At 42.8% G+C, this 27,801-nt stretch overlaps 1 non-coding gene across 1 annotated transcript; it reads left to right on the forward strand.

Annotated features, from left to right (window-relative positions):
- Positions 1–23,046: 23,046 nt before the first annotated feature.
- Positions 23,047–23,148, forward strand: LOC137205150 (U6 spliceosomal RNA). The gene has a single exon (XR_010934013.1). It is a non-coding gene; the product is annotated as a U6 spliceosomal RNA (small nuclear RNA).
- Positions 23,149–27,801: the final 4,653 nt, after the last annotated feature.

The following is a 27,801-nucleotide window of genomic DNA, read 5'->3' on the forward strand; positions in this document are numbered from 1 at the left end:
ACTTTGCCTGCTTGATGGTCAAAACTAGATTCTTTTTTAAACTTTGAGGGAGCTGTATGGTGGTGGGAAGAAGACATACCGAGTTCTACTCCTTTGTGAACACACAACTTCAGAAACTGTGTGCCAAGTTGCTGACTCTTGAACCTATGGGGGAGATGAGAAGAACAGAGATGAGAGGGATGGGAGAGGATGGAGTGAATGGTCCAGCCCCAAATGTCTCACAACCCCTCTGCTGGATGTTCCCATCTACTCTTCTGCTTCCCTTCTCCACCCTTCTCCAGCCTGCTTTCTGCCCTGAGGCCCACCTGTGTGGGTTGAACTGGTGGACTCTGGAAACTGCTGGCTTCTTTTGGGTTCAGCCAGTGGGGCTTGGAGGGAAGGAAGGTGGTGAGGTCAAGGTGTTATTCCCTGGCCCTGGCTCGGTTAGGCTGTCTTAGACTGGCTGCTCCCCTGACATAAGGTAATTTCTCCTCTCTAGAAAGCCCGTGCTCCACGGCTCTCCTTCCAGGTTCTGGGACCCTCTTCTGCCCTTTGTCCCTTTGGGTCTAGAAGTGGTGGCCGCTCTGCTACTGTCAGCCCCGTGTTCCTGCATTATCCCTCGTGGTTCCCGTACATCTGCTGATGACTTTGTGATCAGTTCTTTGTAAATGATCTCTCTTTAATTTATCTTCATTTGAACACATTATCTGACTTGTTAGGACCCTGGCTAATATACCCTCTCTTTGAACTCACTAGTTAAATGAGTTATTTGGTTAATAAGCTCCTCATTTACCAAGGAAGTACATCCTGGTAGGGTCAAGCCTGTATTCATACTAGATTATGAGCGACAAATCAGATTTTAAGGAATCTGAGAGGGACCTACCTGGTGGTCCAGTGGTTAAGACTCCGTGCTTCCACTGCAGGGGGCATGGGTTTGATCCCTGGTCGGGGAACTAAGATCCCACGTGCCGTGGGGTGGTTAAAAAAAAAAAAAAAAAAAGGAATCTAGGATTTTTAACTTGGAGATTTGAAGGGAGGGAAAGAAAGGGGGCCATATTCTTTTTTTTTTTTTTTTTTTGCGGTACACGGGCCTCTCACTGTTGTGGCCTCTCCCGTTGTGGAGCACTGGCTCCGGATGCGCAGGCTCAGCGGCCATGGCTCACGGGGCCCAGCCGCTCCGCGGCATGTGGGATCTTCCTGGACCGGGGCACGAACCCGTGTCCCCTGCATCGGCAGGCGGACTCTCAACCACTGCGCCACCAGTGAAGCCCGAGGGGGCCATTTTTGAAGCATAGTGAGAATGGGGGAGGTGAGAATGTACAAAAGCCAAGAGTGGGCTGCATCACAATGCTTTACCCCTGCTTATCTCTGACGATTATCCATGGCATAATGAAGGGGGTGGAAGGGTGCCTGTTACTTCTCTACCTAAAAGAATTTCTCCATAAGCATTGCCACCCCCCGGATGCATCCTGTCAGAAGTGTGTGGCCCCTTCAGCAATGGATTAAGCTGATTTTCCAAGCACTCACAGTTAGGAAGTAGCAAAGTCAGGCTTTCAACCCAAGGGGTCTGACATCAGACTCCAGGCTCTCAACCACTATATGCACGTCTTTAACTGTGCGTGGCCTTTAGTGGCCTTTATGTGTCCAGGCCACAAAATAATGGAGAAACCATTCATTTGGTGGGAATCTTGGGATTTCCAGCATTTAAACCTGGTTGAGCCAAAGAGATTAGAAACTTCTGAAAACTACAGAGACTTACAAGAAAGCAGAACAAAATCCATTTGGAATTTGTGACCAACATTCAGATGTTCTTCAGAGACATTTTTATCATCTTGTAGTTGTGAGACTTCTTGTAAAGGGACTGAGGAAGGAGCCGGAACCATGGGGAATGATCAGGCCCAAGAAGACCTGTAAGGAAGTAATAATGACTTTCACACTCACCAGCAACCAGGATTTCCATGCACTATCAACCGTTTGTCGCTGAATCAGACACCTTGAGCCGAAAAAACTCTTTATCCCACTAGTAATCCTCTAGGCCACTTAAGCACTGGATTTAAATATTTTTCAGCTGTTTTCCAGCCAGGCTGTGCCAAAAGCTGTTTTGAGATGGAGGTGGCGAGTGTTAATATTTGAGAGAAGCAGCACTTCTGAGCAGACTGCCTGCACCCACATGAGGTCATATTTTTAGTTTGGGGCTTAGATTTAAACAATCAGGCGGGGAGAGCCTGCGCACCGGGGGATGACTGGGAAATCTCTGCTCTGATGACAAAGCGGTCATTTCCATGGTCTCTGTGCTCCTCGGCCATCGGCACCGTCTGCTGAAGACACATACCTCATAGAGGTGAGTGGAGCACAAGTTTCTCATACTTCCCATGCACCTACCAGAGTATTAACATTGCAAAGAAGAGGGACTAGACATAAACAAGCAGCTGGGTTCGACTTCTACAGGCAGTGGTTCAAAAGGTGATACACACCGTGTGTTTAGTACAACCACTGTGAATTTGAGATTTAATTTTAACCGAGACCCGATGATACGTTAACTTGCAAATTTATTAGCTGTAGCAGAAAGTAACTCTTCCACTCCACTGAAATCTCTGACATGCTTTAAAGACAACAGCTGGTTTATTAATTTAGTCAACTTGCGTGAAGTTTAATCATGCCTCAGCCCTCCGAAGGACCTTAAAACTAGATGTGCACAAATGATGAACAAGCACAGTGACTGTCTCAGTGTTTCGTTTGTGGATTTTTGTGTTGGATGTGTTGAGTGGAAGTCAGAGCTAATGCACACTTTGGTTTCCCCCAAAACAAAACAATTAAATGAGAAAAACAAAACCTCACTATATTCTGATATGTTCATCTTTGGACGTTAGCCATGAAAAAGTACTTAATCAAAGACTGGCAAAGCTAGGAGGACTGCTAATCTAGTAGGTTTCTTTTAAGTGTGTAAATTTACAGGTAAAAATTTATGCTTTGACAAACTCCCCAAGTCTAGGTTGAAATTTAGCAGAATCCGAAAGTGGCTGAAGAAGCCGTGGGAGGAAAAAGTCTTCAGGCCCCATCTGTTACCTTCTCATTTTTTCTTTTCTTTGCTTTCCTTATTTATTTTTTGGCCATTAAAACTATATATCAAGAATGGACTTGAGGACACGGGGTGGGGGAAAGGGAAGCTGGGATGAAGTGAGAGAGTAGCTTGGACATATATACACTACCAAATGTAAAATAGATAGCTAGTGGGAAGCAGCTGCATAGCACAGGGAGATCAGCTCGGTGCTTTGTGACCACCTAGAGGGGTGGGATAGGGAGGGTGGGAGGGAGGGAGACGCAAGAGGGAAGAGATATGGGAACATGTATATGTATAACTGATTCACTTTTTTATAAAGCAGAAACTAACAACAATGTAAAGCAATTATACTCCAATAAAGATGTTAAAAAGAAAACTATATTTCAGCCCACTGTCTTTCTTCATATAATAAATGTTATTAATTTAGGCTTTTCTAGATTGGACATTGTGGCCTTTTAGATACAATGATTCTGACAACGTTCTTTGCAGCTTTTATGAAGGAAAAGCCTTGTTAAAAGAATGAAGAGTGCAAACATGATTTTCGAGGGATGTTTTAAAATTAAGATAAAGTCTTTTAAGGATAGATACATGTGTATGTATAAAAAACCAGAAGTTTATTTACAAAAACTTCACCCCAGCAGGCTGTAACTTGCTGACCCTGAATTTATAAAGTCTGTACTCTAAAAAAAAAAAATCAATCAGTCAATCAATCAAAGGGGAAAAAGAAGATAAAGTCCTTTGCAGACTTTCTCCATTGACTGTAAGCTACTCCAGACAATTGAATCTTAGGTTGCACCAGTCAATAAGATGATGAAATGCTTATAGAACTTTGGCACATTAGTTAATAACGGGCTTTTCTTCCTTAAAGCCATCCTGTTTGACTTCTTGGACTCAATTGGTGAGCACTGATATATTTTCGTACAAGTTTCACAAATTTTACTCAAGCTTTGTGATTAGAATGTTCTGCTTGAACTCTTAATGGCGGATGGAAGACAAATGGCTTGTTAACATTTCTAGATGATTCAGAAGTCCATTCAATAAAGAATTAGGAAATCCCTGCTAAGGCCCTGGTGGTGTATAGGGGCTAGCTCGGCAGTGGTGGTGACAAGACAGTGTATAATGGGGAGACCCACGAGCCAAAGGATGATGACCCCACAGGGTGGTAAGAGCTCCAAGGCAGGGAAAACAAAACTTGTTGGAGCTGGAGAGCAGGGCACTCAACCAGCCTGGCCCAAGGATCAGGATTGTCTGAGATAGCTTCATGGAGGACATGACGCTGGATGATGCCTTGAAGAACTGATCAGGAGGACTTTAAGATGTGTTCCTTTCAAATTCTTGTGCTGCTTTGGATTTGAGTCTGAAATAAAAAGTTGACCACAAGATCACAGGGGCTTCATATCTTCAAGATACCCCACATCTTCAACAAGACAACTGTGCGGCAGCTTTGCCCAGGGCTAGGTGATGCATACATGTGATTTCTTAAACTTAAGGTGGGGAGAAATGCTCTCCGTGACACCGTGTCCTTCTCACTGGCCAGGGTTCCCTAGCTCTAAATCCGCAGGGATTATCACTCAGGGTTCCTAACCTGACTCAAGGATTTGGTGATTTACTCGCATGGACCAGACATCCACTTTTGGACCGGTTTTCTGATGAGCAAGCATTTCAGAGGCCATGTAGGCAGGGCTTGCACAGTGAGTGCTTAACTGCTCCTGAGAAAGACCCTCCAACTTCATGGTATTACTCAATCCAAAATCTGAAAGATTTACAAACCAGGGGAGTGAAAAGTTCACCTCCAGCTGAGAACACTTTAATTCTTCTTAGCAGCAGTTGGAGAAAGAGGGTCAATGAATACTTGATAAAATAGTCAGTAAAAACATTTTTTTATAGCAGCAATTCTCATGGGGATAGAGATGCAGGAAAATGGGGTGAGACACTGTCTTTACATAAGATTGCTTAATTTTTGGCTTTAAATTCTTGAGTTTTTCTTTGAGTCAGCTTTCTAGGAATGTTTGCTTTAGCTTGTGCCTGGCATTTCGTAAGTTGTCATTTACATTCCAGTAGATTGTAAAGTTTCTTATTTGACAGCAGAACCACGATGAGGCCAAATAGTATCGGCCTTTTAATCCAAACATTGCCTCTCCAGCCTCCACACCCCCATTCCCTATCGCCTTGGGAAACTATCTCCCTTGACTCATTTTTGTTTTCTGCCTAATTCTCCTCAGAGTGCAATCTCAGCTCTGCCTCTGTGCCATTTCCTCATCTGTAAAATGGGATATTACTATCTACCTCATAGGGTTTGATATGGTTTGTAAATATTCACCTAGGTTAAGCGCTTAGAGCACATTGTAAGGTGCTCCACTGATATCAATGACTGTTATTGATATTATTATTATCATCATTATTTTTTTTTATTTTTTATTTTTTTGTGGTACACGGGCCTCTCACCGCTGTGGCCTCTCCCGTTGCGGAGCACAGGCTCCGGATGCACAGGCCCAGCGGCCATGGCTCATGGGCCCAGCCGCTCCGCGGCATGTGGGATCCTCCCGGACCAGGGCACAAACCCGTGTCCCCTGAGGGTGGACTCTCAACCACTGCGCCACCAGGGAAGCCCTATCATCATTATTTTTTTCTTGCACAATTCGTTTTCACAAAGCCAGGAAGAAGAACAGCTTTTGCTGCTCATTACATGTAAGAGGAGAGGACAGTGCTTGCTGGGTGGCAGTTATGATTCAGCAGGAAAAAGCTGGCTCCACCTGGACAGCCAAGGCCTCAGAGAGGTCAGAGGGAGAGAAGGACCCAGTGGTCCCCAAGTCAGGGCCCACAGAATTCCCCCTAGACACAAGGGCAGCAGGGGGACAGACAGAGCTTTGCTCCTTGGGGTCTTGGTCTATGGAAAACCACCAGTGAGGGGGCTTCCCTGGTGGCGCAGTGGTTGAGAATCTGCCTGCCAATGCAGGGGACACGGGTTCGAGCCCTGGTCTGGGAAGATCCCACATGCTGCGGAGCAACTAGGCCCGTGAGCCACAACTACTGAGCTTGCGTGTCTGGAGCCTGTGCTCTGCAACAAGAGAGGCCGCGATAGTGAGAGGCCCGCGCACCACGATGAAGAGTGGCCCCCGCTTGCCGCAACTAGAGAAAGCCCTCGCACAGAAACGAAGACCCAACACAGCCAAAAATAAATAAATAAACAAATAAACTCCTACCCCCAACATCTTCTTAAAAAAAAAAAACTCACCAGTGAGCATGACTGGCCTGAAGAACTCAGGGCTGGGGGCCGTGTCCCCAAAGCTGTAAACCATCAGTGAATCTCACAGTGAAATTGACGGCCAGGCTCCTCTGAAGCCCACACAGCAGCCCTCTCAGCTGTAACAACACAGTTTGGTTTCAGGGTTTTATTACTTCAGTGGGAATCTCTCTGAATTCAGGTAGCAATTCTTGAAAAACAGCAAAAATTTTTAAGCATGAGCAATTTTTCCTCACAACATTATTTTGTCAAGCTTATTTGGAATAAGATAACATTTTGAGAGAAATCACAGAATGGTTTTACAGACAACAGAGTAACTGCACTTATAAAATGCTGAATTTAGATTTTTAAAAATTATTTTTGGTTGCGTGGCTTGTGGGATCCCAGTTGCCTGACCAGGGATCGAACCCTGGCCCTCGGCAGTGAAAGTGCAGAGTCCTAACCAGTGGACCACCAGGGAATTCCCCTGAATTTAGATTTTTTTTTTTTCACTTGCACTTATACAACATTTTAAATGAGACATCATTTGAATTAATATACTACATGATAGCTTAATATGAAAATAGACTCTGTATGTGTATCATATATTTCCATCAAAGCATCCACTATTAAATATCCACTATATTTTGAAATAATATCACTTCACCTGGAGAAAAATGCCATAACTCTTAGTGCTGCCTCTTGAGATCCTTTGAGCCTGTGTTTTAAAGAATTAACGTCATAGTCAGCTGGAGTGATGAAATAGACATAGATGTTTATACTTACCAACAATTTCGATGTTGCTGTGTTCATCCAAAAGAAAAATTTCAGCCTTCAAGTCCCTAAATAGACCAAGAAAAGTAAGTGTTACCTACTAATATTAGTGTTTTGTATTTGAGAATATTGCAGCTGTAGGCTAAAGGGGATTCTTTCTTTTTTTAAAAAATTTTATTTACTTATTTATTTACTTACGGCTGTGTTGGGTCTTAGTTTCTGTGCGAGGGCTTTCTCTAGTTGCAGCAAGTGGGGGCCACTCTTCTTCGCCGTGCGCGGGCCTCTCACTATCGTGGCCTCTCTTGTTGCAGAGCACAGGCTCCATACGTGCAGGCTCAGTAGTTGTGGCTCACAGGCCTAGTTGCTCCGCGGCATGTGGGATCTTCCCAGACCAGGGCTCGAACCCATGTCCCCTTCATTGGCAGGCAGATTCTCAACCACTGTGCCACCAGGGAAACCCGGGGATTCTTTCTTGACTTGAGTCTTAAAAGTGATAATGGATTAAAATTCTGAGTTCCCAGAAAAAAACATCAGAAAACAGGGCAATATGCTTTCAGATTTCTGTTCATAGCTTTGTCTTGACATCGACAGCCTGCTAACTTGAGAATCATCTCATTTTAAAGTGGGAAGCTTGTTGAGAAATGAATGATAAGCAGTCCTTATATGAATCATTAAGAAATTGACCAGACAGAATGAAGCTGCTGCTTTTCTAATCAAATCGTATTTGGAAAGAATGCAGTTAAAATCCCTGACTGGCTCCTAGGTGGCCACCCAGAATCCTGTCTAAATATAGCATTATTTTCAGGATTGTCTCTTAGAGGCATGGGACTCAGGGTGAATCATGCAGAGCACTCTCCTCCTGCCCAGTATTTCAGGCAGGTGAAATTTGGCTAAAATGGACAAACGCCCTGAGTATCTGAGAAGGGTCTTCTCAGGAGTCTGCATGGAAGAAATTAGAAGTATTGTCATCAAGTATCACAGGAGCCACATTTTTTTTTGTTTTTGTTTTTTTAAGAATCAGCTAACTGAAAAACTAGAACAAAACTCTTCTAATTTTCTCTCAGTCACCCAATTGTGTGATTCATTTGGTAGGGCCAAGTCCCCTAAGTGGAGGTCCAAAGAAAGACCCCTAATTTGCAGTACCCTTGGGAGGCAGCAAAGGCAGCATGGCCAACTCCAGGTTTCCTTGGTAACGTTCCCAGGAGTTTCAAGGGCATTAAATAACATGATAGATTTGTATCTTCGCCATTATGTACAAAGATAATGTAGTAGGTGATCTCTGTATATTTTAGCCAGAAATATAACGAGGGAGAAGAGATCAGGGAGGACTTAAAACAAATAATTAAAATACGATCATTAGAAACAAGAACACATTTTCAGACCTAGTTTGCTTCCTCTTCCCCCACTGCCACACATTCTATCAGAGCTGTTTGTTCTCCTGTTCATCTCTCCTCTCTTTGGTGTATAGGCTTATTCGAGGGAGAGGTGATGGTACGGGTGGGAATGGGAACCCAGCTGGGACAGCAGGGCTTGGCAGGCCCTTGCAGGGGACTCTGCTGCCTTCTTCTGCCCTGACCTTGCTGTGAAGGACAGCAGAGCCTTCTGCTTCCTCTAGTCATGGCTGTGTTTACCCATGCAAGTGGTTTTGAGTGATTAAAAGTTTGACAGCCATTAGGCAATTAAGTGAACAAGTTGCTTTAAAAATAGCCAATTATGCAAGAGTTTGTCAGAAACCATCTCCCCCATTGCTCAGATGAGTATCTTCAGCATCTCTTCTGTTTGAAGTCCATTATTCTCCTTTCTTGGAGTTTGTCCCATTTGAGGAGCCCGTACATGAGTGCCTTTTGTGTGTTTTGGAAAGGGGTCATGTATATAGGAATACCAGGATGACCAGGAATGAAAAGCTATAGCACTAAGTTATAGGATGACTTGAAATCCCTTTCTAGCCTCTGGAATTCTACTGAAAAGGAGAGATGGAGAACAGTGACGTGAAATGAGCTATGTATAGTTTAGTGTATTCGGGATCTTGGGAATAAGCTACTGTGATCTTTCCCAAATCATAAGACACTTTATAAGGCATTTGAAAAATCTGGGTGGATGGGAATAATAGACACATTGTAAACCAGCTAATTCCATAGGCTGGCCTCAATAGAGTTTCCCCCCAATCAGTAAACCCATAAAAGTTTGGCTAAATCCCTCTCACATTCATCAGTGCCACATTCTGTTACTTTGATATATTTTATTTATAAGAAGAGAAAAAAAATCTCCCTCTAAACTGTAGTCCTATTTTTCACATAAACACAGTTACTTATGAGCTCAAACTGAGCACTGGAAAGGAGAGGAAGAGATGGCCGCTGTTGCCTCAATTCTGTTCTCACGTGGATGTGTGAGCCGGTGCTCAGTTTCTCACGATGGCATATCCAGTGACGAGCTTCTCAAGGACGCTGATCTTCCCTCCAGAGAACTTGGCTGTGGACCCTGTGCTGGGCTCACTGTCAGTAATTGACACTTTCACTTCCCTTTCACTCAGTTTTTTTTCTTTTTCTTTTCTTTTGATGTGGACCATTAAGTCTTTATTGAATTTGTTACAATATTGCTTCTGTTTTATGTTTTGGTTTTCTGGCGGGGAGGCATGTGGGATCTTAGCTCCCTAACCAGGGACTGAACCCGCACCACCTGCATTGGAAGGCGGAGTGTCAACCACTGGACTACCCAGGAAGTCCCTCTTTTTCTTTTTTAATTGAAGTATAATTGATTTACAGTGTTGTGGTAGTTTCAGGTATACAGCAAATGATTCAGTTATACATATATATATATTCTTTTTCATATTCCTTCTCATCATAGGTTATTTCAAGATACTGAATATAGTTCCCTGTGCTATACAGTAGGACCTTGCTGTTCACTTAGTTTCTTTTGATCCCAGATCTCATCCAGGCGGTTGCTGCCAAGGTATAGCTCCATCACCATATAATAAGAGATGTCTGTCTCCAGTGTTCACACAGCTGGGTAATTTTAGGGTGTTTAACCATTTGCTGGATCCAGGATTCATACTTTATATCCTTTAGAACATAGAAGTCTCACTTGCTTTCTTCTTGTTGATGATTTTGATGGCTGCCTACATCACTGGAGATGTAAATGATGCCCAGCGAAGGTTAACTAATAAAAACAGCCAAAGCAGGCTCAATTAAACACACACACGCGCGCGCACACACACACACACACACACACACACACACAGACACACAGCAGGGAGAATACATAACGATAGACATTTTCTAAAGTAACCTTGTTAAATTGGGACATGAATGAGACACCATATTCTTATGTATACCTGAAGCTGAACTCTTTAGAAGGTCAGGATTGATAGTAGCTATACTGAAAAGTAATTATATTTCAGCAGTCTATTAACTACACTGTTGTGGACTTTTCTGACATAGCCGTCAACAAAGCTGATAGGGTTAGCCTTTTAATTGTAAAGGACACATTTATTAATAAAAAATTAACAAATGGTTTACATCTTAGAATGCATATCAGCCAAAACCAAAAGACATAATTAGTTCAGAAAGAAAAATAGTTAAATATGGAAAGAAATCCTGTACACCAATAAAATTAGCTATAAGGCATTCTAGGAAAACTCGTTAAAATTCCTCCTTAATTCTTTTAATAGTTGTTAGTTTGACAGCAAGAATTTCTCCCTTTGTTTTTAGTAGGAACAGATAAAGAGGGATTTTATTTGAATAAGAAAACCAAATAGAAGTTATGCTGTGATTATTTTTATCTTGTTTTTTTGGATTTATTTTTATCAATTGTGAAAATGAATTGATTTTAATATTGGGATACACACACACACACACACACACACACACACACACACACACACACAGCTTTTCCATCACTTTGGCAAAGAGCCCTTGTTGATCATTTTGCCCACCATATATGTCCCAACCTTCATGGTGTGAGGGAAGGTCATCTCCAGATCGCAAGAGATCTTCCTGCACCATGCAGGCACCTGAGATCCCTTTGTTTCCTTTCCAGGGCTGAGAGTGCCTGCCCAGGTGATTGGGGCTGGTGACAGAAGCATTCACCATTGCGTCCACTGCTGCGGGCATCCTCGATGAAACCATCCTCTGTAAAGCCCATCGGTCCTGTGGCCCCAAAGAGGTGACTTGTGACCATTAACAGTTGCTGCTCTTGAATTCTGTGCAGACATTTCTGAAGCCCCTGGATAAGGCAGGTACCAACGCTTCCTCTCTCTTCCCTTGCTCTCTGTCCCTTCTGTGTGTGCTCAGGCATGCAGGATGCTCAAGCAGAATCAGCATGTGTGTTATTAACCTAACATGGTACATGATGTCAGTGAATGGCTTGCAGTTCCCTTGACACCCAATCCCAGGCCTTGTACAAAATTAACATTTCTCTTCACAGAGCAGAGAGTCAGACCATGTGTTAAATGCCTTATCAGGGAAAAATCAGCTAAATTATAATCAGGGCCTCTTGACTTGCTTTTTTAAAAAAATAATATTCTTTATATTTTAGGACAGAAAAATAGAACAGGTGCATACCCATATACCTCCCTCCCCTGTCTATGGTTTCTCCTATTACCTCTTGCATTAGTGTGGTACATTTGTTGCAATTAATCAACAATAGATGTTGATACATTATTATTAACTAAATTCCATAGTTTACATTAAATTTCACTCTTTGCATGGTGCAGTTTTATGGCTTTTCACAAATACGTAGTGTCATGAATCAACCATTACAGTATCATATAGAACATATATATATTATTTTGAAAGTATTTTAATTTAGAAATAGAAAACATATTGAAAGAAGAAAAAGAAAGAAAAACACAAAATATATAGGAAATTTTTACTCCATGAGCTTCTCAATCCTCACTTGTTCACCATACCCAAGATGAAAAACACTTTTTTAAAAAATCAAACAATTAAATTTATTTTTTTAAATTCTTAAAAAAAATCTATTTATTTAGGCTGCATTGGGTTTTCGTTGCCCCGCGCAGGTTTTCTCTCATTGTAGTGAGTGGGGGCTACTCCTTGTTGCGGTGCACAGGCTTCTCATTGCAGTGGCTTCTCTTGTTGTGGAGCACGGGCTCTAGGCGCATGGGCTTCAGTAGTTGTGGCACGCGGGCTCAGTAGTTGTGGCTCGTGGCCTCTAGAGCACAGGCTCAGTAGTTGTGGCGCACGGGCTTAGTTGCTTCATGGCATGTGACATCTTCCCGGAGCAGGGCTCGAACCCGTGTCCCCTGCATTGGCAGGCGGATTCTTAACCACTGCGCCACCAGGGAAGTCTGGTGAACACTTTTCTAAAAAGGTATTCAGCCACGAACAATGATGTTATTGATAAGAATGTGGACCAATTTCACAAAAAAGCCAAAGAATCCCATTATAGCAAATGAAATTATAGTTTCATTGGCCTAATAATCCCCTCTGCTTCACCTATTCATCCATCTCCACTCCCTCCAAACTTCTGGCAACTACTGACCCTTTTACTGTCTCTCCATAAAGTGGCGCCTTTTCTCTAATGTCATATAAAACATGCAGTGTATAGTTTTCATAATATGCATTTAAGGTTCCCTATGTCTTCGTGTGGCTTGATAGCTCATTTCTTTTCAGCACTGTATAATATTCCACTGTCAGGATGTGTGCAGGTTTTGGTGTGAACCTAAGTTTTCAGCTCAATTGGGTAAATGCATAGGAGCATAATTGCTGGACCTTAGGGTATGCTTAGCTTTGTGAGGAGCTGTCAAACTGTTTTCCAAAGTGGTGGTACCATTTTGCATTCTCACCAGCAATGAATGAGAATTCCTATTGCTCTACATTCTCACCAGCATTTGGTATTGCCAGTTTCTTTTTAATTTTAGCCATTCTAATAGGTATGTAGTGGTTTCCTATTTTTACTTTAATTTATAATTCCTTAATGACATATATGTTGAACATCTTTCTGTATGTTTATATGTGCCATCTGTATATCTTCTTTGGGGAGGTCTCCAGGTTTTTTTCCATAGTTAATTGGATTGTTTGTTCTCTTGTTGTGTTTTATGAATGCTTTGTATATTTTGAATACCAGTCCTTTATCAGATATGTATTTTGCAAGTATTTTTTCCAAGATCTGCTTTTGTAGAGCTGGAAACAGTTCTCTTTCTCCCTAAAAGACATTATACTACATATATAGGTCAGTGAAATGCAATTAGCTGCAAACTTGTGGTAAGGGCTTTAAAAGTGCTGAGTTTACATTGATGCCTGAGTATATATAACCTACCTTAACTGCTTTTTATTGTAGCAGAGCAATTAGTTTTTGCAGTCTTTCCTGGAAGTATCTGTTTTTATAGTTAGGCAGACTTAAACTACAGCTAAAAGTTGGCTAGATTTTGCATCTTAAAAATCCTTAATGTTTAAGGGATAAAGCTGACTATACATTTAAATTCCAAAGGGAAACTTGATAGTCACTGTTTAAAGGCCAAAGACTATTTTTTCTAATCATATTCTAAATACAGAGTTGTATAGTGCAAATCCTTGTTACCACTTTAAAATACTGGCTGCCACACAGCTAGTGGCATGTCGTCGTGGAAACAATTTCTTACCTTGCTTAGGAAGATGAGGGCTGTACTGTGGCTCAGAGCTCATGTTGGATCAGATACTATGGCACCCAGGCTCTAGAGCTTTCAAGCCCCCCACTCAGTTCTGCTACCTCAGTAGCAAAGATTGCCCCTCTTTCTACTCAAGGAAAACTTTATATATATAGAATGTTCTTGCTGGGAAACATTGGATGACATGAGTTTTTTCTTTTCGTTAGAGAAGCTTGTATTTTCTAGACTGAAGGAAACAAGGTCATTTTTTAGCTAGAACAGTCAGCATTTTCCATTTTTCTTAGTTGTCCTACCATAAACCTGCTCCGGAGGTGAAGAATGTTGATGAAATTTGGTTAATAGTTATCCAAATAACATGTGATGTTTGTTTTTTGTGGGGTGGTGGAAAAACACAACAACTTATGACATTGATCATCTTCAAAAAGTGAATCCCATTTCAGGAGGAAATAAATTTGAAGAAACAATATCATAGAGGCTAGGAAGTACTCTCCCAGAAGGGTAAGGAAAGGTACTTGGTCTATGCCTTGAGATCAGGGTTTTTTATGTAATGGAGAAATCAGTCTTATTAACCACAACTTGGTGTTTATAAAAGTCTTTAAATCATCGAGCTCGGGCTTAATACTCTGTTGAAGTTATAGCAGCTTATCCTATTACATATTAGTGCTTTTTATTCTAGGAAGAAATATAATTCAGTATTTTCCATGCACCAAGTATTAGCCAGGACAAGCTCATTGCTGTAATGAACAATTCCAAAGTCTTAATGGCTTAACACAGTAAGCATTTACTTCTTGCTTCTGTCATGGTACAGTGTAGGCTGAAGGGACAGTGTGTGTGGAGGGGTCTACTTCACATGGTCATTAAGGTTCATTCATCTGAAAAGTCCCCCATCTCCAGGCCTTTGGAAGCCTCTTCTGGATCTTCTGCATCTGGCCTGCAATGAGAGATGAGAAGTGGGCGGATTTTTATGGATCAGGCTTGGAAGTGGCAAACGTCCTTTCTGGCCCTTGTTCCACTGGCCAGTCACAGAACCCCACCTATCTGTGCGAGAGGCTAGGAAGTGTAGTCTCAAAGTATGCCCAGGAGGAAAATAAGACAAGATTTAATGAATCAAAGTCATCTCTGCCACTTATGACTACACACACACAAATCTGTGGAGAGAAGATGAATACCTCGGGGAACCCTCAAAATCGGATGAAATTTCTAGTTACATTGCTTATTTAGCTTCTTTCTATGCTTTTGGGAATAACTGACTTCATTGACTTGACTTCTTGTATTTTTGGAAATCAGAAACCTAAACCTCAACTTTTCCCCTGAATAAATGGTCATCCATGAATGCATGTCCTAGAAGATTTGGGAAGTTTAAGCAAGATGTCCCCTGAGTGGGATCCCACAGTGCTGGATGGTTCCTATTTTCTCCCGTCTTCTGCTGATTTCATTTGACGTGGTGGCAGAGAGATGAGAGGAAAAAAGGTACAAGATTTGTAATTGCAAAGCACAAATAATGGACTTGAACTAGCGTTTACTTTGGGCCTGTGACTGAAGGGAGAGAAGGAACAAAAACCCTCTTAAAAAAAGCCACACACTTTCAAACCTGACATCTGACTAAACTATGGATTGCTGTTATTGGGGATTAGCCCAAATTGACACCTTGAAAACATTCTGGGGTCAAGAAAGTTCCACAAATAGTTCTTAAAGTCATTCTCTTGGCACCTCATAGAATCTTTGTAGAAAAGAAAATTTGCTCAGGGCGGCTTTTTCTGTTTGGGAATATATTACTTTTATGAACACCTCTGCTCCCAACTGAATTCATTCCTCAAGTGTGAAAGCCACTGCAGATCTAAGGAGGCAGTTTCCCTCAGGGCTGGATTTGTAGCCTGGGTTTAAATGTCCTGCTGCATTGAAAAAGCGTGGGAGAAATCACAGATGCAGCACTCTGGTGAATGGTTTCCAGTCTGTGGAGAATAAATAGACTTCCGGAGAGAGGGAGTATTGGAAAAGTCCCAGTGTTCATCACGTGGGTTTCTGTTTAGAAAACCATTGTGCCTAAGTCATCCTCCTGGAATTCCACTGCCCTCTTAATTGTGCTTGTATGAAAAAGGTGTAAGTTTTTGGCCTTTTTGATCCGCTAAACCCCTTCTCCCTGAATCAGTGGCAATTTAATGAGAACACTAACCACAAATCAACAAGACGTTTTTTTTTTGGCCATGTGGCTTGTGGGACCTTAGTTCCCCGATCAGGAATTGAACCTGGGCCCTCGGCAGTGAAAGCACAGAGTCCTAACCGCTGGACTGCCAGGGAATTCCCGAACAAGATTTTTCTCTGTCATATGAATGTCGGAACATTTATCCAAATGATGCTGACTGCCGGTGCAGGGCAGTGGGCAAACTTCTAGGCAGTTTTGGGGTAATTTTGGCTTATGTAGAACTACTACAGAATCATAATCTATGTGAGATCTGTGCCTATACTCATTTTTTCGTTTTAGGTTGAAATTAGAAAACCACAAAATCATGTTAGAATCATTGAGTGACACTCAAGGTTGTTCTTCAACAATGATGGAGAAGGTTGGAAATCAGAAAGTGTCAAATAGTTGACAGTTTTTACCCAGGACCCTCAATTTGTGCCACCAGAAAATACCTGCACAGAGAACTCCATACTCCAGTGAGACATTTTTCCTTTTCTTGTTGGTATTCATTTTGGAGCCAGCCACACAGACAGCAACCCTGACTGTAGGTGACAGTGCTTGTTTTTCTTATTGTTTTGAAAGTTACAGGAAAATAAGAAGCAATTTCTGAGGTGGAATAAAGCAGGTTTTGTGTGTGTGTGTGTGTGTGTGTCTGTGTGTGTGTGTTTGCCTGTGAAGCTATAGGTCTGAATAGTATCTAATTAAAATCTGATGTAGAGTCAGTAGTCCTGCTGTTGTACTGAACAATTAATGCTTGATAATGCTAAGGAAATGGTCTTCTAATACTTCTTACTCACTTTCAGAGGATAACAAAGGTGTTTCTCAAGAAGGTGTTTGCCTCTTCTTCTAAGACTGGAGCAGAGGTAGGGCTGGTGTGGGTCAGTTCAGGGACTCTTTGGCTTTAAACCCATGGTCACTCTTGGTTTTCCAAACTCCCCTCTCCCGCACCACTCCCATCTCTAAATCACCTACCTCCGGTAGATCCTTATGAAAGGATCCCCTCTTATCCCAGAAATGCACAACTTTTATTATACATATTTTCTCATGTTTCCTCAGAAATACAGTACTTTCTTCTGCAGAGTATATAGTGCCAGAAATTAAGAAACACTAAGCTTTCCACAGAGGTGCACACATTCTGTCAATCAAACGCAAATAACCACCTCAGTAATCCATAATTGTCACTGACTGTATAGTTCACATCGAACATGTAATCATCACAGACAATGGTTTCATACTTAGCCCCCTGACAGACTAAGGCAAGAAGTATAACAATGGAGAGGGGTGTGTTCTGTAGACCAGTTGCCAATGCTACAGGCAAGTGGATACACCCTTCCTTGGGCCAGAGAGGAAGGTTATAGCTTCCTCCCTCTCCCACTAATAAAACGTGCATCTGCAAGTGTTCAGATTGATCATGACTCCTCCAGTGCCTAAAGAATAATCATCTCTGGTTGCTCTTTGGGGAGAGAGCATCCCCACAGTGCAAAGTTGATGCAGCAGGTTATAGGATGTGTGGGCAATTTAGAAGTGAGACTGAAAGAATCCAAGTTGTAAATTCTTGTTCCTTTAGAGTGACAAGTTAATTTTAAATGTGTAGACATCATCCTGGGTAAGGGAGGCCAGAAGGTTTCCCCAGAACCTCCTGTGGTTCAGATTTACTTCTAATGGTGGATATACTCAGGTTGGAGTCATTTTGCCCTGGTGACCATCAGCATAGGGAACACTGAGCTGACAAGGAGGCTTTGGACAAAGGCTGTGGAGGTGGGTGGCCAGTGATGTCTGACCCAGGTGTCCTAGCCTCTGACACCATCACTCAGGGCTTCTTGTGACTAGGAATAGATCCCTGCAGAGTAGGAGTATAAGAGGGAGTCTAAGGCCCAGGGGCCTCCTGTCTCCACCCTTACCCTCTTGGGCTGCTCCTTCCTCTAAACAGAAATACCATCCTTCACACTTCTCTCTCTAACTCTCATTAATCTATCCTTCCATCCAGTGTATATTTGCTTGGCTACCAGCTAGCCTTGTACTAGGCAGTAGGGACACAAAGATGACAGGGCACAGCCTCTGCCCTCAAGGAGTTCATGTGGGGGACAGATATGTGAACAAATAATGTCAACACAGTAGGAAAAGCAACATGCCTAGTACTGTGGAGGATCAGAGGGGACTTGGTACCTTTTTCTGGGGGAGGTGGGGGTGGGTAGCTTGGAAGAAGAGTTGATGTTTGAGATGGGTCTTGAAGGAAGAGTAGAAGTATGCCAGGTAGAGATGGAGGAGAATTAAGGTGCTCATTTGGCAAAGTTTAGAGTTTATTGTGTAGGCAACATCAATCCATTCTAAGCAGGAGGGGACGTGGTTGGACTATTAGAAAAATAACTCTAGTAGTAATTTAGAAGGCACCTTAAAGGACTTTAAGACAAGGAGACAATGAAGATGAGACATCATAGTCTGGTAGGCAAAAGTGAGGACCTGAAACAAGATAGTATGAGCACTTTCATTAGCTATGTTAAAGCTCATTCATCCAGAGTCTATTCATTGTAAGCCAGAAGGTATAAAATATGAGTATTTAAAAATCTGTTAAACGTATTCCTCCCCAAGTACGACCAGGCATATTCTGCTTCATAGGATGACAGACAGATTTTGGGGTGTGCTTTGGTGCTCTGAATACTAACACTCCTACTAATACGAACACACTAACACTAAAGGCAATAACAAATAAGTCTTTTCTTTTGTTGGAGCAGCTCTGGGCCCTTTAAGATAGAGGGTTTCCGCACTTGGGCACAGTGCCCGCAGGGGCATGTGGATGGTGGGGACAGAGTGGTTGGGAAGGCCTGCTTCAGGGTCCTCAACCTTGGCCTCCCTAGGGCTTCCCTCCCAGGCCTCTTGAGGGGTGGTACAGATTAGAGCTGGAGTCTTAGGGGCATTTCTCCCAAGCAGCACTGTCCCTACACGTGGCCAAAAGAGCAGAATCTCTATGAGGATAAAGGCAGCTGAGGCCTGTCTCCTGCCACTGCTGATACCCTCTTACCAGAAGGGAGCTGGTGAACAGACTTGGCCTCCAACCTTGGCAAGATTTCTAATCCCTGCTCTGATACAGAATTTACTTTCCTTTCATCCCTATTCTTTGAGATAACATTGTATTTCTTGAAAGGCATAATGATTTCAGAGTCAAGTTGACATCCTCAACATTGGCAAGAAATAGCCCTTGTTAAAATTGAGTAAGTCACATGAATTATTTATTCTCTTCACTGAAGAGAAGATGCACTCACACCTTTAGTTAAATTCTTCTTCTATTCTTTTGGTACTGTCTCTGGAGACCTTTGAACTTTTCTTTTCCAAAATTACCCTAGAACCAAAGGCAGAAACCCGTCTAAGCGTAGAGGAAGGCCCACATCTTGTGAGGAGCAGTGTGAACAGACTGGAATCCTCAGTCTCTGGGATGAGACCCATGAGGATCTACTGATATGATTTGCTTTATGGCATAAGGCAGTTTTCAGATCTTGTGTTTATGTGAATGCTATTCTAGGGTACAGATTTATTCGCAAATGTTTTTATTGCATTCTCCCGAGAACTATTTGATAAACTTCAAAGTACCGACATTTCTGTGGTTATAAAACAAGTGTCAGAGTGTTTATCAGGTTATTCTCTTGGTGTCATTTCTACTCCCTTTCCTAGCCCCACTTCCGCCTTAATTCAGAAACAAAATTCAAAATCTCATAATCAAGTACTTACTATCAAACATAAAAGGATTACTAGAAAAACAAACATGTTGAAAATGTCTCCCAAATCTGACCACAGTCATTTAAGTAATGCGGATGACAAAGAGACTCAAGTCAGATTTCTTAACTACGAAGGATGCAGTGTATCTTTCTCAGAGGGAAGGTTTTGAATTGAATTTTCAATGGATGAGGCAGTTGAGGTTTCAGAGATCAACTGGTTCGTCCAAAGTGATAAGTATAGCTGTTAATTTTATCGTGTGTGTGTGTATGTGTGTGTGTGTGTGTGTGTGTGTGTTTTCTACTAGGCTCCAGATGGAAAAGATCCCATAGCCCTTCTCATTTTTCACCTATGAATAGGCTCCCTCCTCATAATCCAGTTATTTCTGGTTCCCTTCTTTCCTACCATGTGCCCATTGGGATTTCCCTGCCCTTACCTTAAATAAATCTGAGCTCCTCAGGAACCCCCCTTGTCCCATTTAGAGGTCATTGCACCCAAACATGCTGTTCTGCTGCTTTCTTTAGTGAGTGACTAACGGTCCATGTGGGGCATCACAGAGATGTCTGTTGCTCAAAAATTATAATCTCCCTCTTCTATCAAGGGGACAGAGACGCATTTCATAAAACCTTTCAAAACGGGTTAAATTGGTGATCATTAAGATGGCCAGCACTATTCATTGCTATATTGGGCTGTTTCCCCATTAATAAGAAAAATCTTCCACTCACTTCTATTTGTCATTTATGACAATAGCAGACTCTTGGTGAGGAGAAATGTGACTTTCTCCTTTTGGGCTTAAGACTAATGAGCCCTTCCTTAAACCTTGCCTCCTGAGTTTCCCGATGCATTGTTTTTCCCTCCTGGAGAATATTTCACCAATGGTTTGGGTTCTTTTTTCTGTTTTTTTTGTTTTGTGAGAGGACAGCATGAATGTTCATGTGACTGGCCCGCTAAGGACACATGCATATTTCAGTGATAACTCCCAGGGTCCACTTTCCTCCCACTGGCCTCAGACAGCAAAGCTCTTCATTTTGGGGTTAGAACTTCTCTCTGGGATGTGGCACATTTCTGAGCCACATCATTCATGCTCACTAAAGGAGAAAATTCTCCTCCCCTTGTGGGAGGCTCTGGACTCTATCTCAGTTAGGCAACATTTGCTAGTTTCAACCATGATGTTCCTGCCGTGAGGTTTCTGTGGGTGTCCTGCAGAGAGGTCGAAAACCCTCCAGGGTACCCACTGTGACTTTGCCTCTGAGAGACTGCGGGGGCCCCTCTGTTATGCATCCTGACTTCTGGTGTCTGTAAACTCTCCTGGTACCTATACCGCCTCTAATTTCCTCTGGGGAGTCATCCTTTTCCCTCCCCTAGTCCGTGTCATGTAGATGGTCCTGATTACAGCGGTGAGTATGGGTTCTATGTGTAAGCCAGCTCCTCGGAGCCTCTCAGCCACAAGGGCTGCAGCTGCTTCAGGGACCAGCCTTGAAGCAGAGAGTCCATAAGATACAGTTAGACCTTTCCTGGGCTCCTAAGAGACGCGCAGGGGCCGTCCTTGCATTTGTGAGGAGAGGAGGCAGTTGCTGTGAGCATCCTGCATCCACGTGGATGCTGAATCTGGAGCCAGTGCCAAGGGAGCAACGCTGAAGAGTGAGAAATTGGTCCCTGATGACATTGTTTGAGCCTTGAATCAACCTATGTGAAGCTAGTCTCCTCTGTTGCACCACCAATAAATGATCTTTTCTTGCTTAAAGTGGTTTAGGAGCGTCCTTCAAGATGGCGGAGGAGTAAGACATGGAGATCACCGTCCTCCCCACAAATACATCAGAAATAATCTACATGTGGAACAACTCCTACAGAACACCTACTGAACGCTGGCAGAAGACCTCAGACCTCCCAAAAGGCAAGAAAGTCCCCACGTACCTGGGTAGGGCAAAAGAAAAAACAGAGACAAAAGAATAGGGACGGGACCTGCACCAGTGGGAGGGAGCTGTGAAGGAGGAAAGGTTTCCACACCCTAGGAAGCCACTTCGTGGGCGGAGACTGCGGGTGGCGGAGGGGGAAAACTTCGGAGCCACGGAGGAGAGCGCAGCAACAGGGGTGCGGAGGGCAAAGCGGAGAGATTCCCGCACAGAGGATCGGTGCCGACCAGCACTCACCAGCCCGAGAGGCTTGTCTGCTCACCCGCCGGGGCGGGTGGGGCTGGGAGGTGAGGCTAGGGCTTCGGAGGTCGGATCCCAGGGAGAGGACTGGGGCTGGCCACGTGAACACAGCCTGAAGGGGGCTATTGCGCCACAGCTAGCCAGTAGGGAGTCCGGGAAAAAGTCTGGAGCTGCCGAAGAGGCAAGAGGCCATTGTTTCAGGGTGCGCAAGGAGAGGGGATTCAGAGCACCGCCTAAACGAGCTCCAGAGACGGTTGCGAGCCGCGGCTAACAGTGCGGACCCGAGAGACGAGCATGAGACGCTAAGGCTGCTGCAGCCGCCACCAAGAAGCCTGTGTGCGAGCACAGGTCACTATCCACACCTCCCCTCCCAGGAGCCTGTGCAGCCCGCCACTGCCAGGGTCCCGTGATCCAGGGACAACTTCCCCGGGAGAACACAGGGCGTGCCCCAGGCTGGTGCAACGTCATGCCAGCCTCTGCAGCCGCAGGCTCGCCCTGCATCCGTACCCCTCCCTCCCCCCGGCCTGAGTGAGCCAGAGCCCCCGAATCAGCTGCTACTGTGACCTCGTCCTGTCTGAGCGAAGAGCGGACGCCCTCCTGCGACCTACACGCAGAGGCAGGGCCAAATCCAAAGCTGAACCCCAAAGCTGTGTGAACAAAGAAGAGAAAGGGAAATCTCTCCCAACAGCCTCAGAAGCAGCGGATTAAAGCTCCACAATCAACTTGATGTACCTGCATCTGTGGAATACCTGAATAGACAACGAATCATCCCAAATTGAGGAGGTGGACATTGGGTGCAACTGTACACGCGGGGTTTGCTTTCTACATCTCATTTGTTTCTGGTTTTATGTTTATCTTAGTTTAGTATTTAGAGTTTATTATCATTGGTAGATTTATTTATTGATTTGGTTGCTCTCTTCCTTTTTTCTATGCTTGGTGTGATTTTGTCTACATAGCTTTGCTTTTACCATTTGTCCTAGGGTTCTGTCTGTCCATTTTTTTTAGTATAGTTTTTAGCGCTTGTTATCATTGGTGGATTTGTTTTTGGTTTGGTTGCTCTCTTTCTTTCTTTCTTTTTTAAATTATTTTAAATTTTTAAAATTTTTAATAATTTTTTATTTTAATAACTTTATTTTATTTTATATTTTTCTTTCTTTCTTTTTTTCTTCCATTTATTCTGAGCCGTGTGGCTGACAGGGTCTTGGTGCTCCGGCCAGGTGTCAGGCCTGTGCCTCTGAGGTGGGAGACCCGAGTTCAGGACATTGGTACAACAGAGACCTCCCAGCTGCATGTAATATCAAATGGCGAAAGCTCTCCCAGAGATCTCCATCTCAATGCTAAGACCCAGCTCCACTCAACGACCAGCAAGCTACAGTGCTGGACTAAAATTGGAGTGATACAGAGAAGATTAGTATGGCCCCTGTGCAAGGATGACACGCAAATTCGTGAGCGTTCCATATTTTTGCTGGAGAGGGTGTGGAGAAAAGGGCACCCTCTTGCACTGTTGGTGGGAATGTAAATTGATACAGCCACTATGGAGAACAGTATGGAGGTTCCTTAAAAAACTAAAAATAGAACTACCATCCAACCCAGCAATCCCACTACTGGGCATATACCCTGAGCAAACCATAATTCAAAAAGAGTCATGTACCACAATGTTCATTGCAGCTCTATTTACAATAACCAGGACGTGGAAGCAACCTAAGTGTCCATCAACAGATGAATGGATAAAGAAGATGTGGCACATAGATACAATAGAATATTACTCAGCTATAAAAAGAAACGAATTGGGTTTTTGTAGTGAGATGGATGGACCTAGAGTCTGTCATACAGAGTGAAGTAAGTCAGAAAGAGAAAAACAAATACCATATGCTAACACATATATATGGAATCTAAAAAAAAAAAATTGTTCTGATGAACCTAGGGACAGGACAGGAATAAAGATGCAGATGTAGAGAATGGACTTGAGGACACAGGGAGGGAGAAGGGTAAGCTGGGGCAAAGTGAGAGAGTGGCATGGACATATACACACTACCAAATGTAAAATAGATAGCTAGTGGGAAGCAGCCACATAGCACAGGGAGATCAGCTCAGTGCTTTGTGACCACCTAGAGGGGTGGGACAGGGAGGGTGGGAGGGAGATGCAAGAGGGAGGGGATATGGGGATATATGTATATGTATAGCTGATTCACTTTGTTATAAAGCAGAAACTAACACACCATTGTAAAACAATTATTCTCTAATAAAGATGTTAAAAAATAATAAAGTCGTTTAAGTGATTTGAATGGGATGTTTGGCCACTTGTAGCCGGAACCCTGTCTGCTAGACTCGTATGGTAGCCAAGAAGTAGCGTGTGTGTGTGTGTGTGTGTGTTTTCTTTTGATTTTTCAGGAATAGAAAAAAAGATGAGGACTGACCCATTCCAAAAATGCTCACCAGTAGATTACCTAATTATTTAGAATGACAAACTAGAATGTTAATTTTTTAAAAAGCCTTGTGAGAAAATAAAAAAATAGAAATATCTAGGAAAAAAAGACTTCTAGGTACGAAGGTCACTAAAAATTACAGCAAAAGGTGAGTTCTTAAATATTTGTATCATTTATTTACTCTTACCCACAGGCTATTCCAGGGTATTTTCACAGTTTGATCCTTTCTGTCGGCTATTAAATAGTTTGGTACAAAATACAGTTCGGTGTATTTAATAGACTTTGTTTGGGAATGTGGTTTGTTCTTTGACCCTGGGCAAGTTTCTTCACCTTAACATTTGAGGGATATTATTCTGGACTTAATGTACGTGAAGCTCCTAGATTGGGGCCTGGAATAAAGGAGGCACTCAAACGTGGGAGCAGCTGCTGTTTATTATTATTACCCACACTCTGGTCACTTGCTAGAAATATGAGTCACCCTCCCTGTGTGCCTGTTTTCACTAGTCCTGATCAGGAAGTGTCTCGGGCCTGTTGTTGGTCTTCCCTGATGGTGTGGAATTAGCTGCCTTGCATATTGATTGTAACTAATGACAAAATGGCCCCTCCTGGGAATTCTGTATTTCTCCTCACCAGTCATTTCTGGACTTCTGATTTTTATTATCAACAAGGAAGAACATAAAATATAGTTACTTAAGGCAGAACTGGGAGATGAAACAACAACGGAAAGTGATGGATTGTCACTGCCCTCTGTGCAAACAGGTATGCTCGTAATCCTCAGGTTATTTCCTGCTGAGCAATACTAAAAAATATAAAATTGTGCGATGGTTAAGTAATATTATTTTATTATGTTATTCCACGGATGGCAAATACAAGACGTCTGTGGGGCCATCTCCCAGTCCCCTGATAATCTTAGTCCCGTTTCTCACTGAGCCTTAGCTTGGGCTTAGAGTCCTTCTCAACCCAAAGCACCAGAAATGGGATGCTTGAGTTGGAAACTTTTCTCCCCCTTTCATCCTTGGGCTTCTGCCTTTTGAGATTTTATTACTGAAGTTGCTTACATATTTTGAAGTGTTTTAAACTTTTCTTTTAATTCTCTACATACTTTGGCTTTCAATAGGAGAAGGGATTATTTGTACAGTCATGAGGCTAGAAGCATCTGGTCCCATGACTCAGTTTCCTCCTTTAGGGAAAAGGGACTGTCTTTCTGGGATTGCTTTCTTTTTTTTTTTTTAATTTTATTGGAGTAGAGTTAATTTACAATGTTGTGTTAGTTTCAGGTGTACAGGAAAGTGATGCAGTTATACATATACATATATTCATTCTTTTTCAGATTCTTTTCCCATATAGGTTATCACAGAATATTGAGTAGACTTCCCTGTGCTTTACAGTAGGTCCTTTTTGGTTATCTGTCTTATATATAGTAGTGTGTGTATGTTGGGATTGCTTTCTATCTTAGCCCAACATATGAGAACAATAGAAACAAGCAAAAACCCTCCATACAAAATAGGTAAAAAAGAATATAAATCTAGAAAAGCAATGGCGACAGATAAGAGTCTCAGAGGAGGAAATCAGGGAAGAGATGTCATAATCAAAAATTCTGGACTCAGTTTGGATTCATCAATAAACATGCAGTGGGACATCTGCTAAGTGAAGCACTGGGATGCAGAAATAAACAAGAATAGTTCTTGCCCTTGAGGAGCTCACAGTCTGGATAGGCGGCGGATGTGTAGAACAAAGCCCGTAAATACCAGGCACTGTGGCAAGCGCTGTGTTGTGTCTGAGGAGAGGAAGATGGTAGGATTGAGTGTCTCAGGTGACCTGATCACATTAAGTAAAGGGGTCCCTGCTGATGCTGTCTCACACTCCTTGTTTCATAAATCACAGATTGGGTATTAATAACTACGTGAGTTGTTACTTGACTTTCTCTTGCCCTATGTGAAGGCCTAGTGTTCCTGGTAAGTCTGAGGAGCCAAGTGTGGTGATGAATAGTTCAAAAACTCAGGCTCTGGAATCCGACAGTCCGAGCTTTGAGTCTTGACCTGTGACTTACTTGCTGTGTGACTCTGGGAAACTCAATGACCACTCTGGCTCCAGTTTCTTAATTTAGTGATTATTGTGGCAATTAAAATAGAGAGTATCTCTGAGGTATCTGAGGTACCTTAGGTGATAAGTAAAAAAATTTATTATTCTTTATTTTTTTTAACATCTTTATTGGAGTATAATTGCTTTACAATGGTGTGTTAGTTTCTGCTTTATAACAAAGTGAATCAGATATACATATACATATGTTCCCATATCTCTTCCCTCTTGCATCTCCCTCCCTCCCACCCTCCCTATCCCACCCCTCTCGGTGGTCACAAAGCACCGAGCTGATCTCCCTGTGCTATGTGGCTGCTTCCCACTAGCTATCTGTTTTACCTTATTTACAAAAGGTAGTGTATATATATGTCCATGCCACTCTCTCACTTTGTCACAGCTTACCCTTCCCCCTCCCCATATCCTCAAGTCCATTCTCTAGTAGGTCTGTGTCTTTATTCCCTTCTTGATTAATTTTGTTGTCTTTATTATCAGGTCAATGATGTTGAACTCTGATTCAACAGTTGTGCTTTATTTGTCCACTTCCAATTGGAAGTTTATTGTATCGAATTACAAAGAAAAAGATGAACTCAATTTGTGACCAAGAGACAAAGATTGGGGACTTGGCAATGGTGGAGGCAGACTTTGGACTTTGTGTTTGGGTTGGGAGATAGGGGTTGAGCAATAAAGATTCTGATTGAAGGGACAGAACCACCAGAGTGGAGCACAGTAGAGGTCCGGGAAGGGTGACCCTAGCGTGGGGCTAGAAGATGAAGAAAACTGACATGGAGAAAAGTCTGCGCCTAAGCGTTCTCCAGGGGGCCAGAGAAAACTATCGTAGAATTTTGGAACAGTTTTGTTGATGTGTTGACAGCTAAGGTTAGAGAGGTGTTTCCTTCTGAAAATCCCAAGTGTGTAGAGAATGAGCTCTTGCTGAATATTTCAGCTTTAGTTTAACTTCTTCCTGCATAACCAGTGTGTGTGTGTGTGTGTGTGTGTGTGTGTGTATGATGTTTGTTTGTTGGCTGTGTGGAGTTGATTATATCCTAAATAAGTGAGATCTGAAAGGATAGAAGAAACGATGCAGCAGGGGGCAGGTAACCACAACACTACTTTTATTTGTTTTGTGAACCAGCAGTCAGCAGAGCCCAGCACACTTGACTGATGGGGAGAGCGCACGGGCAGAGGCAGCTGTAATGCAATGTTCTCAGAATTTGGCTCCGTCTCTACCTGGTGACAGCAGTTCGGAGTTGGGTAAAAATTCTAGCCCATCAGGATAAGGCGGTCACTAAAAGCTGTCTAGAACCTGAAAATTCCAAATAAGTGATGAGAGGAAGCATCAAAAAAAGACATTTGCACTTCAAAAACAAGCAATAAAAATACCAATTTCCCAAACAAGTAGGTTAGGTGGCAATATTACTAGTTAACATTTCCTCATATGTTTCAATAAGTAATCTCTGAATTTGGTATTATCTCCATTTTGTAGTCTCAGAGGCTTGGGGTAGCTTGCCCAAAGTCACCATCTGGTTAGGGACCAAGCCTGGATTAGAACTGGGTCTGACTGGTACTAGAGAATGAACTCTCAACCACTCAGCTGTGCCTCCTTGAAAGATGA

Source organism: Pseudorca crassidens, chromosome 13 (assembly GCF_039906515.1).
Source record: "Pseudorca crassidens isolate mPseCra1 chromosome 13, mPseCra1.hap1, whole genome shotgun sequence".
NCBI classification, from domain to species: Eukaryota; Metazoa; Chordata; class Mammalia; order Artiodactyla; family Delphinidae; genus Pseudorca; species Pseudorca crassidens.